This window comes from Marmota monax, unplaced genomic scaffold, assembly GCF_021218885.2.
Source record: "Marmota monax isolate L192 unplaced genomic scaffold, Marmota_monax_Labrador192_F-V1.1 WCK01_AAM20220418_F8-fsc00004, whole genome shotgun sequence".
Classification (NCBI taxonomy): domain Eukaryota; kingdom Metazoa; phylum Chordata; class Mammalia; order Rodentia; family Sciuridae; genus Marmota; species Marmota monax.
The window spans coordinates 25265268-25276283 of NW_026692881.1; the positions used below are offsets into that span (position 1 = coordinate 25265268).

An 11016-nucleotide genomic window follows, 5' to 3' on the forward strand; every position below is an offset into this window, starting at 1 on the left:
GGCTGCACCTTCAAGGACTTCATGATTCTGATGACCATTCACTGGACTTTTTGTCCCAGACTGGAGTTGGCCTCCACAGTTGGACCAATGTCCCCTAGGCTCCCTCCCCCAGCCAGCTCTTGCCCTAGGTTCCAACTCTGTCCTCTCTTATGTATGTTTCATACCCCAAATCACCAGAATACCAACCTGTGGACATGGCTGTGGTACCTGTGCTAACAGCCCAGACCCTGTCCTACATTACGTCACGTCTTAGGTGCTCTTCCTTTTTATCAATTCGGTATTTTTTTTAATGAATATGGTATTAGTCTTGCCCTTACCTCCACCCCCAGTGGAGTGAAAAAAGTAGCCTCCCCTCCCCTGTTTTTTTTTTTAAAGAAATGAGCTCTTATGGAGCCCTACCCCTTTCCCAGCCATTTGGCTAATATAAAAAGTATGCATTAAGAACTTTTTATATGCCATAAACCACGGTAGGCAGGTACACAGGCATCATCTCATTTAATTCTCATCAGAGACTTGTGCAGAAGTTTTTATTATCTTTATTTGCAGATGCACAAAACAACCTCAGAGGTACTAACTAAATAACTTTCCCAAGGCCGTGTGGCTAGTAGAGCCAGGATGAAGCTATTTCAATGCTGTTGTACTCTTCTGAACACTGAGGCTTGCAATAGGTGCTTCTGTTCATTGGGCTTTGTTGGCAATAAAAAGAGTCCCCTCAGGCCACATTATGGAAAGGGTTTAATACACAGTTACACCCCGTTCTAGCCCTTTAAACATGACATACTCCCTTCTGCCTCAGGACTTTTGCACATACGTGTTTCTGCCTGGAATACCTTTTTCCTCTAAATCACCCTTCAACTCATTAACACCCACTGGTCCTTCACTTCACAGCTCCAACTTTGATTCCCTAAGCAAGACCTCCAAGACTCCTAGACTCCTAGACTGGGCCAGATGTCCCTATTAGATCTCTCATAGCTCCCTATGTCTTTCCTTCATATTTTGCCAAAGTTTAAAATTTCACTTGTCTGTGATTATTTTAATGCCCATCTCATCTAGACCATAAGCCCTAAGAGGGCAAGAATTACATTTATTTTATTTTGTTTAGTTTTTGCAGTACTGAGGGTTGAATTCATGGGTAGTTACCTCTGGGCTACATTCCTAGACCTTTTTATTTTTTTTATTTTGAGACAGGGTCTCACTAAGTTGACAAGGCTGGCCTGAAACTTGTGATCCCCTGCCTCAGCCTCTGAAGTCCCTGGGATTGCATGAGTGTATGTACCACCATGCCGGGCAGGAATTGCATTGATTTGAAAGTGACTTAGCACAGGTCTGATCTATGCTAGCTGTTCAATAAGAATTGTTGAATGAAGGAGTGAATAAAGAAAAAAAACCTGAGAATGAACAGCTGTCAGAACCAGAAGCTGCCCTCTCTATCTCAGAGCCCCTGAACCCTCTGCATGTAGTCTCCTTTACCCCAGGGCTACTTGCCAATTAATTACCCAAGATCTGGTTAATTACTGCTACCTCATGAGTTAGAATCCACGGCACCACATCATCTTATTGGTCACTGATCAGCTTATGTGTGGGCTGTGTTTGGGTCAGATGAACCAGTTTCTTCTACATCAGAGACCTGCTAGCTCAGACTCCCTAGATGGGGGCTACGGGTAAGGCAGTTTCAGGTAGAAAGGGTGGCCTTCCATACATTTGACTTTCTTACTATGTAAAATGCTCAATTAGTGCCCCTTGCTTGAGTGTCCCATAAGAAAGCTCAGAAAAAAAAAAATGTAAAACCTTCTGTACCCATCTTGTTTCCCCTCCAGCAGCACCCCAAGGTGACTTAACTACGGTAACTAATCTTCCTTCTTTCTTATTGGGCTGGGGTGGAACCTAGGGGCTTACTCATGCTAAGCACATGCTGTACCGCTGAGTTCCAGCTCCAGCCTGGGAACCTAATTTAAAATCCTGGCTTATTGGTAATATCAGGTCAGGTCCTTTTCCTTCTTCCCCACCCCCAACACCCATGCATTCACTTGAAAAGATTTACAAAAACCAGGAAGCCACCAAATGGGGCCTTAAAAGTAAACCCTTGAAGTATCTGAACACTTTTATTCTGGGCTTTCCAGCAGCAAGGAGAAAATGTGTTGCTTGAGAAGAACAAACCTCCCTGATAGTGAAACCTCGGATTCATCACTATGATGAAAAGATGAAAAAAAATTGATCTCTCATCCAAAAGGAAAGAACAGTGGCCTTAGAATCAGGAAATATGACTGCTGGTGCCAGATCCTAGGGAACATTATTGCTTGGGCCTGAAAGGAGAGATGTCCCCAAAGACAACAGGTATGCCTGTGAGTTTAAGTGTGGGGATTATGGGATAAGTGGGAGCTGAGAACAAGTCTCCTAATCCCCACAGATGCCAGGATGGAAGTAATTTCAAAAGGTCATGTAGTTCTGTCTCCTGCTTCAGAAAAAACACCTCCAAACTTGCCCAGAATTACTGTTTTCTATAGAAAAACAGGGGAGGGGAGGACAGTCTATTGATCACTTACTGTGGCAGGCTCTATTCCAGGTACTTTGCACATGATCTTTCATTTAAGATGTACAAGATCCCTGAAATATGGGTATTGTTAGTCTCATTTTATGGGTGAGAAAAGGAAAAGGTTATCCCTCCCCACCAAGGTCACACAGCTGCAGCCTGAGGGTCAGAACTAAAATACCTCACTTGAAGTAGATACTCAAGGACATGTGCTTTCCCCTACACTGTAATATTTTTCAGGAAAGGAAATTCAAAAGCTTCTCAGTATGTGCCTCCATGTCTACTACACCCCTTATACATGGGTATGAAATCTGTTTATTCTTTTTTTTTTTTTTGGTACTGAGGATGGAACCCAGGAGCACTTAATCACTGAGCCACATCCCCACACCCTTTTTATTTTTTATTTTGAGACAGGGTCTTCCTAAGTTGCTTAGGATCTTGCTAAATTGCTGAGGCTGCCTTTGAACTTGTGATCCTCCTGCCTCAGCCTCCCAAATCACTGGGATTACAGGCATGTGCCACCACACCTGGCAAAATGGGTTTATTCTTTAGAGTGGAATTTCAAATGATCTTGTTATAAAAGTTCATTATCTTTACAAACCTTTGCTTCCCATATAGCATTTAGATTTGGGAATTGCATTTCAAGCAGAATGTGGACAATGTAGTGTGTTTACAGGTAATGTCCCAGGAGGCAATGAAGAAGGGATTAGAGACTGCTGGATCAACAGGATTGGGGAAAGGTACTAAGAGTTGCTTGAAGAGTCAATGGACTAGCTGAAGTTATATTAAAGTAGGACCCAGAACTCAGAGGGTATATATTCATAACCCTGAGCTGGATGGAATTCTGGCTTTGTCACTTGCTAGGTGAGTGGACATGGATTAATTATTTCATCTAAATCTCAAGTTTTAGTGGGGTATTTATACACCTGTAATCTCAGTAGCTCTGGAATCTGAAGTCTGACACAAGAGGATTCCAAGTCTGAGGCCAGCCTTAGCAACTTAGCCAAGACCTTGAATCAAAACATAAAATAAAATAAAAAGGACTGGGATGCAGCTCAGTGGTAGAGCTTGGTACCAAAGAAAGGGATAGGAAAAAAGAAAAAAAAAAGAAGAAATCCAACCAGCCCAAACTTGAATCTACTTTGTGGGTTCAGGTTTGAAGAGTAAATGTGATGGGGAATAATTAGCTAATATGAAGTCAAGGACACAGTAAGTCCTCAGTGAACCGTGGCTGTGATTATTGATTGCAATAACTGCAGCATAGATTGAGGATGGGTAAATAAAGGGGTTTCTGTTGGGAAGCCTGCAGTGGAGAGGAGTCAGGCTTCAGGGCCTGGCAATGACCCCCCTCGGGGCTGGGGATGTGGCTCAAGCGGTAGCGTGCTCCCCTGGCGTGCTTGCGGCCCAGGTTGGATCCTCAGCACCACATACAAACAAAGATGTTGTGTCCGCCGAGAACTAAAAAATAAATATTAAAAAATTCTCTCTCTCTCTCTCCCACTCTCTCTTTAAAAAAAAAAAAATGACCCCCCTCTCCCGCTTGTGGGCCTCCTCTGGACCTCACTCATAATTTTAGTTCCTGATTTCAGGATTCCTTATTAAATGACCTCCTGGTACCTATGACTCCCCTTCAAAACACTCTCACAATGGAAATTAAATAAAAAGGATGCCTGTGATTTTTTTAAAAACAAGCTTTATTGAGGTGTAATTTATATACAATAAAAATTTACCCCTTTTAAGTTTACAGTTAACTGAGTTCTGGCAAATGCTTACATACAGTAAGGTAACACCACTACAATCAAGATAGAGATGGTTTTCTTTACCTTAAACATCTCCCTGTGCCCTGTATGTTCACTTCCCTCTCCTTACCCCAGCCTCTGGAAATCACCGATCTGTTTTCCTTTGTTATAATTGAGGCTTTTCTGGCATTCTGTACAAATGGGATCATACAGTACATAGGTTTTTCAGTCTGGTTTGTTTCACTTAGATGTTTCTCAGTGTATTAGGGTTGAGAGATTAATAATTAATTCCTTTTTAATGATGCAATATTATTTCATAGTAGGACATGACCCTGTGGACCTGGACCTGTTTTTTTTTTTTTTTTTTTTACAATTTTGCATTAATATGGATAATCCTGCCATGGATATTCATGGGCATATTTCTGGCCCTATGGTAAGTGAATATCTAATTTTGTAAGAAACAACCACACTGTTTTTCCAGTGGTTGTGCCATTTTGCATTCCTATGAGTAATGAATGAGAGGCCAGTTGTTCCATATCCTAGCTGGGATTTTTTTTTTTCCAGTTTAGTCATTCTAGTAGTATTATAATGGGATCTCATTGGATATTTTTTTTAAGTTTGCATTTCATCATTACCAATGGTGTTGTGAATTATTCCACATGTGTGTAGGCCAATCATATATCTTCTTTGGTGGAGTATTGTTGAAAATTTTCTTTAAATAAGTTATGTGTCCTAAGTTTCAAAGTTATTCCTAGATACATGTCTATCTTTATGAAATTGGTGTTCCATTGAACATATTTCACTGACATATGTCTTATCCTTCTATGTATATCTTCTACATATATCTCTCCTTCTACATTTACCATGCTATCTTGATTACTGTAGCTTTGTAATAAATTATTTGGGGGGTGGGGAAAAGAGCAAGTTTATTTGATGGACATCATCATCATCATCAGCAGCAGCCTAGAAAGCCTCCAGAGCCACACACATATCTCACACAGCATGTGGCATGGGCCTCGGGGATGTGGAGAATGTCCTCAGCCATCAAGCACCATTCAGATGAGCTCTTCATGATTGATACAAGCACTGCTGTGCTCATGCCCTACCACCGGTGTCTTCACTTCTTCTTATGTCATAGTACCATCAAGGAATCATCGTGGGGACCAAAATGGTACCTGTTTTCTTCCTTGTTAAGTACCCTAAGGCCTTCAGCATAACCCCCATAGATTTCCTCGTCCTTGTTCTTGGCTGCAGTCTACAGTATGGCTTGGAAACACTCAAATTCTAGCACCTTCACATTCATCTTATCACTCTTGGGGTTCCTCAGAACCTTGAGCACCTTGACATTTGTGGGGTTCTGTGCTAGTCATCATATCCCCATGCTGCTGTACAGGATCTCGCCATCACCTCTTTGGTCAAGCAGCTGGAAGGCTTCCTTGACTTCTGTGGTTGAGTCCTTGGTGAGGTCACACCTCTTGACTGCTCAGGTGTGCAGGAACTTTTCTTGCAGCAGTGGCCTATGCTAAGTTTTTATTTTTTTGGCACTGGGAATTGAACCTAGGGGGGTTTTATCACTGAACTGTATCCTAAGTCCTTCTTATTTTTTATTTTGAAACAGAGTCTTGCTAAGTTGCTGAGGGTCCTGCTAAGTTGCTGAGGCTGACCTTGAATTTGGGATCCTCCTACCTCAGCCTCCTGAATTACCAGGATTACAGGGGTAATTTTTTTTTAATTTTTAAAAATTAAAAAAATATATATGTTGTAGATAGACAGCATACATTTATTTTGTTTGTTCATTTTTATGTGGTGCTGAGGATCGAACCCCGTGCCTCACATGTGTTAGGCAAGCTATCTGCTATTGAGCTACAGCCCCAGCCCCCTGGATGATTAATTTTTAAAAGAGGATTTTCCAGATATCCTTCTGTTATTTATTTCTAATTTAATTCTCTGATGGTTAGGGAATATACTTTGTTTGATTTCAATCCCTTTAAACTTATTGAGATTTATTTGATGGCCCAAAATATGTTAGTGAATGAATGTTTTATGTGCACATGGAAAATAAATGTGTAATTGGCTGCTTTTGGGTTTGAAATGACATTATGACATTGACATTATGAAATGTCAGTTTGGTCAAGTTGACTGATAATGTTGTTCAAGTCTTCTACCTTCTTATTGACTTTCTGTCTACTGTTCTATCAGTTACTGAGTAAAATTGTATTCAACTAAAATGGGAATTTATCACTTTCAGCTCTATCAGTTTTTGCTTTGAATTTCCAAAGTCCCATTAGGACTAGTATGTCCTCTTGAAGAATTGACCCCTTTATTATTATGAAATGTCTCTTTTGGTCCCTGGTAACATTCCTTACTATGTTGTATATATTGCCTAGTATCAGTATCACAACTCTGGCTTTTATTTGATTAGTGCTTACATAATATATCTTTTTATTTGACTTTTAACCTGTGTATATTTAGAATTGTTTTCCTGAAAAGAACATGTGGGAGTGTATTAGTCAGTCAGCTTTTTGTTGATGTGACAGAATATATGAGAAAAAAAAAATTCAAAGGAGGAAAGATCCATTTTGGTTCATGGTTTCAGAGGTTTCAGTCCATAGTCGTCTGGCTCAATTGCTGTGGGCCTTTGGTGAGGCAGAACATCATGGTGGAGAGGGTATGGGAGAGCAGAGCTACTCACTTCACAGAGGCCAGGAAGCAGAAACAGAGAGAGGAGCCCCAATAAGGTGGTTCCCAAGTTCACCCCTGCCAAGGATCCAATGTGCTCAAGTAGATCCCGCTTCCTACACTTCCCACCCCTCCCAATAGTCCATTCAGCTGTGAACCCATCAATGCATTCATCTATTAATGAGGTGGGAGCCCTCATGATTCAGTTACTTCCCAAAAGCCCCACCTCAACAGTGCTGCATTGAGGACCAAGTCTTCAACGCATGCATCTTTGGAGGACATTCTAGACCCAGACCATGACAATAGAGCTTGCTTTTCTAATTCAATCTATCTTTTAAAAGTTGCCTTTAAGGTAACTGCTGATATTGTTGAGTCTCAATCTACCATTTTGCTGTTTGTTTTCTATTTCCCCCGCTCTGTTTTCAGTGCAGTTTTCCCTCTTTACCTGCCTTCTTTTGGATAAATTGAGTGATTTTTTGTTCGCTTGTTTAATAATGTCATATCCAGGGCTGGGTCAGCTCCATGGATGGACCTCCTTCTCGGTCTTCTTTTCTTACAGGTGGCTGTGGCCAAGGACAGCTGTGACATGACCTTAAGCTCCTTTTAAAGGGTCCAAGGACATTGGCCTTTATGTCAGAGCAGTAGTCATCATGATGTCTCACATTTATTTGCTCTTTCTATGTGCCAAGCCCCTGGCTAAGCCCTCTGTGAGCTTTTCTTAATTCTCACTGCCACCTTATGAGGTACCTACAGCTACTACCCCTAAGTACAAATGAGAAGGTGAGAAAATTTAAGTAAATTGTTCAAAGTTGTATGGCAAGATCAATAAGGGAGCCAAGATTTGGTTCTCATGGTCTGACATCAAGTCCAACTACTCCTAAATACTAGCCCAGGGACATTTTGAGGTGTTTTTTTTTTTTTTTGCCCCAGTACTAAGGATTGAACCCAGGGGTTCCTCGCCACTGAGCCACATCCCAGCCCTTTTTTTATTTTTAAATTTTGAGACAGGGTCTCTCTAAGTAGCCCAGGCTGGCCACAAATTTGTGATTCGTCAGCCTCAGCCTCATGAATCACTGGGATTACAGGCATGTGCCACAATGCAGGGCTTGATGTCCTCTTAACACACACATCTCTACTGATGTTATTCACTTAGGTGACTCACTGGGCCTGGGCCTCGTCTCTCCCTGTTCCATTCTGCACATCATCGTATGTGGCCAAAGCACAGGCCCTGGTAATCAGTGTGGTTCACAGGCAAGAGCACTGGCTAGGAGTTAGGGTCTCCATTTTCATTTGGGCTGTGTGGTTTACTATTCATACCTTTTTTTAAATTTATTTTCTAGTTTTAGGTGGACACAACATCTTTATTTTATTTTATTTTTTATGTAATGCTGAGGATCAAACGAACCCAGTGCCTCACGTGTGCTAGGCGATCGTTCTGCCACTGAGCCACAACCCCAGCCTCACCAGTCATATCTCTTTAGGCATGTTATTTAATATTTCTGGACTTGTAGTTTCTCAATGGGAAGGTAAGGGGATTGAGTTAGATAACCTCAAAGCCTTCTTCAAGTACCAACATCCCCGAGTCTGTGAATTAGTGGCCTTGCTGATAGGGAGCTAATAATTACCTAACCTGGCAGGACAGCTAAGATTTATTTACCTTCATAATATTTATCAAAACCACAGAGCTTAGCCGCTCACTCTATGCTCATACATCTTCTCTGGCTTCCTGTTTATCCCAAAGGTTATCTTTTTAAACTGCCCTTTGGGATTATAAAATATCCTTTTGTGTTCACTACATATTATTAAGTGGACAAAAAGCAGGTTATAAAACTTTGTGTATCCCATTTTATTAACAACAACAAATGTGCATGCATACTTGTATATATAGTATTTATTGTATTATTATTAATATACAAAAGCATATATGCTATATAAAATAATATTTTAATGGAAAGATAATATAAAATATGGGTATATTTATGATGACATTTATGTAATCTGAAAGAATCTACATGAAAATATTAAAATTGATTTTTCTGAATGGTGAAATAACTGATGATTTATGCTTTCTTTCTTATTTCTTTTTTTTTCTTTCTTTCTTCTTTTCTTTTTTGCTCTGTTTCTGTTTGTCTGAGATGGAGTCTCAATATTGAACTCTTGAGCTCAGAAGATCCTCCTGCCTCTGCCTGTTGATAAACTGGGACTACAGGTGCCACCAGCATGTCCAGCTTTATTTTATTTTTTGACCTTCATAACTTTTGCCCAGAGGAATTGTTCGTATGTTTATTACTTCTTGCTTAGAAATAATGAGCTCAGAAGCCAATAAATAAAATCTCCTTTGGAATCTCTGTGCCCCTTCATTGTCTGTGGCGTCTTCTCCTGGGTTGGCTGCATGTCTTTCGGTCTTGAGACTTTAGAGGTGGGTGCTATAGCCACATGAACAGGACAACCTAATCTCTGGGGGGGTGGTCAGCCCTCCTGCCCCAGCTTTTCATTCTCCCCATTTCTCTCACTCCCATCACTAACTTTCCTGAGCTTTTTTGTCCTTCCATGTCAATGTGGGCCAACATCTCCCCCAGCTCTTGCTCCCACTTCCAGTTTCCCCCTCTATAATCAACCTTGAGCACTCCCAGCGTTCATTCATTCCTCATAAATTATGCATAACTCAGAACAATGATGGAATAAGTGTGTTAGAGTCCGGGACTGAATTTCAAGTTCTGAATCTGCTCTAGGTATTTCAAGATGGAAAATTCTTGGAAAACTGTAAAGATCAGATCAGTGGGAACTGTCATAACCTTGGCCCTAGAACCCCTTGGGGGAATGATGAGGAGGAGTCAGCTCTAAGGAGCTTGGAGTTGTTAGAGAGGGTAGAGGTTAAACGCAAAGAATGACGGGACGAGTGAAAGCAGAAATAATGACCTTGGACCCCGGAATGACTAGATTCTGCAGAAGAGGAAGAAGAGTCAAGTATCTCCATGGGGCTCAGGCCCAGGTGACAGAAATTTTGGTGCTATCACTCCATTTATCAATCCATCTATTTGTACACACAAAGCATCTGCCACTTAACACCTTTTGTTTATGTTCTTTGGGAGAAAGAGGAAAAGGAAGAAAACAAGTATACACAAAGATCATTTCTGAGGGAGTTAAATGCCATGAAGAAAATAAAACTGTCTTGTGTGTCAGAGAGCACCCGGGGAGATGACATTGGTGCTGATGTATCATTAGCTGAAACAGAAGTCAAGGCTGGTCTGAGGAAGAAGACATGAATTCCCTGGTACAGTTGCTGATTCAGAGATGCTAAGATTCACGTCCTGGTGAAAGATTTAACCCTTCTTTCAAACTCAACACCATATCCTCTAGCCCAGAAACTTCCAGTGGGTTTCCACTGTCCTCTGGACAAGATCCCAGTTCTTTAGCTTGGCACTGAAGGGCCTTCAAGATCATGCCCCACCTGCCTGTCTGCCTGCCTCTGACCTCAGGGGAACTTTCAACTCTGACTGTGATGGGAGCCTCATTATCTCTTCTTGGGCTGCATCCCTTTGCGTCTCCAGACCTAGGTCCTAGGGACATTCCCTAGCTCTCTAGTCCACCACTGTCCTGCCTGCCCTCTTAGATTGTTTAAATGTCCTGTGAACAGGCAGCTCCACTAAGGGAGGGGCTGGACCCTCCAAGATCCTCTCTGCAGGATGTCTCTGCACCCTTGCCTACAGAGACACTTTAAATGTCTTTAGAGATCAACTATGAAATGAAGACATGCAACTATGTCCTGGATGAAATAAAGAAGACAAAATAAGAAGAACCTAGAAAACCAAAGAGTTCTCATGGAGCCAGGAGACATTAGAATTCAGCTAAAGTCAAAAGTGTTCAGAAGCAATCAACAATGGATCCATTCAATTTTCTAGAAGAATGAGCCAGGGAGTTCTAGAATTCTCCCCATCCCTCCATCCTAAAGAGAGGCGGAGTCCTGGGCTCTGGGATGGTTGTGCCATCCCAGAATGATCCACCACCCCTCTCTCTAAGACCTCCTTCCTTGGCTTGTCAACATTTCCTCCTTTGAACTAATAAAGC

The 11016-nt window shown here is 41.5% G+C and overlaps 1 pseudogene; it reads right to left on the reverse strand.

Moving 5' to 3' along the window:
• Window positions 1-5306: 5306 nt before the first annotated feature.
• Window positions 5307-7536, reverse strand: LOC124096366 (myosin light polypeptide 6-like; annotated as a pseudogene).
• Window positions 7537-11016: the final 3480 nt, after the last annotated feature.